This window comes from Suncus etruscus, chromosome 11, assembly GCF_024139225.1.
Source record: "Suncus etruscus isolate mSunEtr1 chromosome 11, mSunEtr1.pri.cur, whole genome shotgun sequence".
Classification (NCBI taxonomy): Eukaryota; Metazoa; Chordata; class Mammalia; order Eulipotyphla; family Soricidae; genus Suncus; species Suncus etruscus.
Genome location: NC_064858.1, coordinates 11,305,745 through 11,311,797, shown reverse-complemented (window position 1 = coordinate 11,311,797; position 6,053 = coordinate 11,305,745). Strand labels below are relative to the sequence as shown.

General features: G+C 50.0%; 1 long non-coding RNA gene across 1 annotated transcript in view; it reads left to right on the top strand.

Annotated features, from left to right (window-relative positions):
• The first annotated feature begins 1,365 nt into the window (after positions 1-1,365).
• The window catches only part of LOC126022750 (uncharacterized), a 30,785-nt gene continuing 26,097 nt past the window's right edge, over positions 1,366-6,053 (top strand). Inside the window, exon 1 of the long non-coding RNA XR_007500275.1 lies at positions 1,366-1,448. This is a non-coding gene — a long non-coding RNA (uncharacterized LOC126022750). The remainder of the gene's footprint in view (positions 1,449-6,053) is intronic.

The window sequence follows — 6,053 nt, the reverse complement described above, 5'->3', positions numbered from 1 at the left end:
TCAGATACACATCTGTGCATACATGGAGCATGTCTGGGCATTTGTGGAGTGTGTTAGGCATGAAACCCAGTCCAGAAGGGAGGGAGGAGCTCTTAGCTTTGTGACTCTTTTTGCAAAGTCTGAAGTATTTCCATTGTTTGGGACTTGTGTTTCCATTATACTGTGATGGGTCCTTCAGAGTCTATGTCTCTAATTGCATTTATGCCTAGCCATGAAAAGTTTGTTATTGACATAACCTATAAAAGGAGAAAAAGGTAAAATTATATTTTGGTAAATAATAAAGACAGGGGCTGAAGCATGGTGCAAGTATTAAGGCGTCTGCCTTAATGGACAGTGGTTTGATCCCCCAGCGTCCCATATGGTCAGTCCCACAAGCCAGGAGAGATTTCTCAGTGCATAGCCAGGAGTAACCCCTGAGCGCCACTGGGTGTGGCCCCAAAACCAAAGTAAATAAATGAATAAATAAGGCATATGGAATCAAATACAACACAATATAGCCGTTACCATCATGTTGTAACAAGCTTAGGATATAGTTGTCTACTCATTTATATACACATATACATATATGGGTATATATAGGTGTGTATATGCATAGAGTGACCGCAGGGACACATACCCTAATCACATGCACACACATGTAGGTGTGTATATGCATAGAGAGTAATCTTAGCGATACATCCGTTCACTGAGGGTACTGGCTCATGCAGTTGGTGACAGCAGGGACACCTATGATCCTAGATCACAGATCCTTACTGAAGTCATATGTCCTGTTTGTTTTCCAAAGTACAAATTCATTTACTTCAGACAAAAATCTGCCAGGGAGTGTGATTTCTTGAGTCACGAAAACCCTGGACAAAACAGACCTCATGCTCTTTGGTTTGAAGACTGTTGTTGGCCACACTCTGGTATGTCTCTGGCTGTGACACCCAGTTGAATTGGTTTGGTGCAGCTGCCTCTTGGACCATGTCCCCAGCACCCTAAATTCTGTGCTTGCAGAGGTAACTCTGCTCAACAAGCACCAACCCCATGCATGAGGGTGGCAGCAAAAACCTGGCCCAGGATCTGCAAAGTGCATCTTACAGCTTCTGAGCGAAGCCAGATTGGGAGTCTCTAGAAATGAGTATTTTGTTTTTGTTTGGGGCCACATCTGGCAATGCTGCCCATTCTCTACTGTCATTCTGGCCTATACAATTGGCGTCTAATTTTCAAATCTAACAAGTGGTGCTGAGAAAGGGCCTGAATCAGAGCAAGCTGAAAGCTGGCACGTTGCAGGCAGCAGCCATGGGCACAGAGCTGAAACTGCTTGAAGCAGTATCTGGCTTTCTATCTGCCATCTTGTCCTCCCCAGGAAAGATGGAATGGTCAGCCCTGGGCTGAAGACTCTTTTCAAAATAAGCAGGATGCCCTTTTTCCTGAGGCGACTTCTGATCTTCCTGCTGAGATTCAGGGTGAGTGGCAATCTCCTGGTGGAAGGAAGAGGGTACCCAGAGGAGCTGCTGGTCTCTCCTTGGGCCAAGCTAGCAAGGGAGAGAGCCAGGGAGTGCTCTACTGCACATGCCAATTTTCCGTGTGTGACATGGGACAAATCTGCATCCCCATTGATACTCACTCAGCAGACACTCATGCTTACAGAGCCCTGCCCTCCCCCAGCAGTACATGTCCCAGGGCTTTGACAGTCCCTGGGTGGACACAGTCAAGTGCCGTCTCAGTGCCCTGCACCTGTCTGACTGGGCCAGAGACATCCGGCCAGTGGGTTTCAGAGGGGTCTCTCATGCCTCTTGTCATAAAGCCTGAAGCCCTTTCTGAAGTGCTGTGGAGAAAGGTAGCACTTTCCTCGGCTGTTCACCATGCTGCCAAGTCCCAAGTTTGTATCTTGGTCCTCTAGTGTGTGGTGTAAACTCTGACCAGGCTCAGGTCGGACCAGAAAGTTCCTCTTCCTCCTTACCTCCATTCATTGTTCCTCCTCTCTCTCAAGCCCTCTCTGACTCCCCACTCTTTCTTCTCTCTCTCTCTCTCTCTCTCTCTCTCTCTCTCTCTCTCTCTTTCTCTCCCTCTTCCTCTCTCCCTCTCTCTCTCTCCTTCCTCTATTCCCTCCTCACTTCCCCTCCTTTCTCCTTCCTGTTCTGTTCTCTCTCCAACCCCCCACTGCTTCCTTGACTGAGTTAGACTAGAAACTACATTGTGATCTTCCATCTCTCCATATGTGGTTCCAGCCAAGTGAGCCAGTGATGCAAGGGACAGGCCAGCAGCTGGATGAGGCTTGCAAGATGGCCTCTCCCCCAATGCCCCATTGAAGTGTCCTACCTGGCTCTCTCTGGACTCCTGCATTGCTGCAGCTGCCCCTGCCCTGCCCTGGGCTGTCCCTGCCAAGGACCCTGCAGGGCCTGTCAGTTCTCAGACACCTGTGGCCTCTTAGCTCAGGCTCATTTGGGGTCAGAAAAGTCCTGGGAGAGCCTCAGGGCTCTTCAGTTAAGGAGGGTGCTGGCTGTCTGTCATCCCAGCTCCCATTCTCTTGTTCAGGGTGTCCATATCTCTGCTTTCTTCCAGAACCCTCACTGGGCCAAGTTCATGGAGAAGAGCTATGGCCTGGGGTGAGTGCTCTGGACCCCAAGCTTCTTGTCCCCCACTCTGAGATCCTGCTCTCTGGGACGCCCATTCTGGGAGCCCACACTCTGGGACTCTGTGCTTTGAGATATCCCACTTTGGGACCTGCTCTCTGGAATCCCTGCTCTGGCCCCCTGTGCATTCAGGGACCTGTGTACACTCCCTCACCGCCTCAGCATGGCTGTCTGGTATCCTCTAGGTCGGTCAAGAAGCTCTGGGAGCAGCAGACGGCTGTGACGGTGCGTGAAGAATCTCCTGCCTTCCACATCTCTGACTCAGCCTTTTCCTCCATGCCAGCCCCTTCCTTCTCCCTGTCCAGCCCATGGCTCTGTCCTGGGAAGCAGCTGCACATACACACACACACACACACACACACACACACACACACACACGCACATGTATGCATACACATCACATGTGCAACCGCACAATGCATAGTTTACATAAAACATCATCACAAACACACACATGTGTAGGCCATGTGTTCATGTACATACTCAAACACATGTGTGCAAACTCGCTTGCACACACATGCACACATACTCACAGACAGATGTGCTCAGGGCAGGCTTGTCCTTGTCCTCCCCTGGGAGCTGGTTTAGGGCTCAAGTGAAGCTGCCCTTGTGAGGTTGTGGCAGGAGCTGGGTCGGGGGCCCCAGGAGGGGAAACAGGTAAGGAGGAGGCTATGGTCCGGGTTGGGAGGTGCCCAGCAGACCCAGAACTGCTGTGCCTCTAGGAAGGCAGAGGGAGTGTTTGGAGGTGTGGGCCATGATTCAGTACAGTGGAAGGCTGCACAGCCCCTGGTGCCTCTCCTACTGCCCCCACTCTCTGTACCTGGGAACCCTATGTGCAGCATCCAGACCAGGGAGCATGTGTTCTTGGCTCCTCAGCTCAGACTTGGCAGCCAGGCTGGGCTGTGTGTGGGGCCCGCTGATCTTTCTGCTATGTTGGGTTCTGGAGCCACCACATCCACATCTTAACCTTGGATGTTAAGGTTGGATGTTGGATATTAAGGACATTGGAATCTCCTGAAGTGTGATGGGCAGGGCAGTACATACCTGAGTATATGGCTTCCCCTCTCTGAGCTTCTGGGCCATACCGGGCTGTGTTCAGGATGGACTCCTAGCTCTGTGCTCAGTCATTACTCCTGGTGGATCTCAGGGGAAGTTATGGGGTCCTGGGGATTGAACCCAGGTGGACCTTATGCAAAGTCAGGTCCCTCCTCACTGTGCTATGTCTCCAGCTTTTCTCTCCCGTGGAGTGACCCATGCCTATCTGAAGAGGTCCTGATGACCAAGTCATCTCTGGCCTCACAGCCACGTGGCTACCCCCCTCTCTCTGCAGAAGTTCCAGAATGAGTTCATTAGCCGGTGGAAAGCCTTAGAGCTGGATGTGCTGCTCTGCCCTGCCCCTGCCCCTGCCTTCAACCTGTCTGGCCAGATTCCCATGGGTAAGGGGCCACACTCTGCCATTTCCCTCTCCTGGACCAGTGTAGCCCAGAGCCATCAAGGTGGTTGTCCTGACCTGGAAGTCAGGAAGACAGGGTCTCAACATGAATGTGGGACATGTGAGGACATGTCCGAGTGCCAGAGAACAGTGTCCTGAGCCAGCCCCGACTCGCCCCTGATGCTCTTGTCTGCTCTTCATGCCTCTATTGCTCCAAATCTCTCTTCAGCGTTCTATATCTTGTCTTCCTTCCCTTGCTCTCTTCTTCTTTAGATGCTTCTCCTCTATGCTTCTGATTCTACATGGACTCTACATGCTCTGGGACCTGAGGGAACACCATGGCCCGGCCCCCGGCCCATCCACTGGCCGGAGGACTGGCCTCAGTATTCCACGCTTGTGCCCAAGAGCCTCAGGGTGGCATTTGCAGCTGCCTTCCAGGAAGACAAGACTGAGAGGAAGTGGCTTTCGGTGCCCACCTTCCTGACACTGTGGGGGAACAATTTCTGACGCCCAGTGTGAGCTGAGCAGTGTTCCCTCCCCACGAGTGGTCATTGTACTGTGGTCCCTCATGGTCCAGCTTTAAGGTATCCTATGTGCTGGCACTTGATGGCATGGCCAGTGTCTCATTGTCTCCGAGTCCTCTGGGCCCTCTTAGCCATTGCTAGCTCCGAGGTGGCGTCCCCAGGAGCTCCCCTCTCCAGAAAGCTACTGTGTACCCTGCCTCCTTCAGCCAGTGGTGACCTTTGCCTGTGTTCTGCCATGCACGGGTGACATACCTTCATCAGCATGGGCCATCACCAACTCTAGGGTTTCTTGGTTGCCGCCAAGTTTCCTGGCTCACCGACAGCTGCAGTGGGTTTCTCACCCTTCCGGTCAATTCTCAGGAGAGAATCAGATGGGCAATGGTGCTGAGCTCTGCAGGAAGCAGCCCCACTTCCCTCCCAGGGCTGTTTCTGGGGGATAGCTAGGGGAAGGGGTATGTGTCTTGCCCAGCCCTTTCTGATGGCTCTCAATTGGGCATTTCTCTGTGCCAGGCTGTGTCTTCCTTCAGTGTCCACTCACTGCCTAGGCATCCCCCCACTGCTGTCTGTTAAGGTCTCTCAGCTTTTCTCTAGTTGGCTGTTCCTTTACTTTCTGAGTTTTAGGCCTTTTGTCTATTTTGGAAACTTTCTTTTCCAGTAGTGTTTTTTGTTGAAGGTTTTGTCCAACCTATGACTTGTTTTTCTGTTCATTCTCTTGACAGTGAGTCTTTTGAGGGAAAATTTTTTGGAAGGAAAATAGTTTCATTAAAACATGTTAGAGACTGTAGGGAGAGATCAAGATCTTTGTTAAGAAGCATAGGCTTCTTTGGAGATCGCCTGCCAGGGGGATTTTACATTTGATCGAGATCTAGCTCATTGATGGTTTGGTGTTGAATTTAACCAGCCACTGCTCTGCTTCCAAGAGTTTATTCTTTTTAATTTCACACTGTGTCTATTTTAAGGTAATAAAAAAAATAAACTACTTTAGGGGCTGGAGTGATAGCATAGTGGTAGGGCATTTGCTTTGCATGTGGCTTATCCAGGTTGGACGTGGGTTCAATTCCCAGAATCCCATAAGATCTGAACTTGCTAGAAGCAATTCCTGAGTGCCACTAGGTATGGCCCAAAATCAAAAACGTTTTTTCTTTATTTAAAGACCCTATGTGACATACATGCTCATAATACATCAGTTCCAAAACCAATCCCACCACCGATGTAATATTCTCTCCACCATTGTCCCCTGTTTACCACCCATTCTCAAGCTTACCTATCCCCCTGGCAGGCACGAAATAATATATTTTATATTTATATTTAAAATATTCATATTTTATATTGCTTGTTATTTAAGGTAATTTTGGTCCAGTGAGGAACATGTTTGCAGGTTAGAGTTGGAGTTGAGCACTGTTTTTTGGAAAGATTTTTTTCTGTATTTTTTTTGTCTTTGTTCTTTCAAAGGCCAGTCACTTTTTCACAACTCTATCT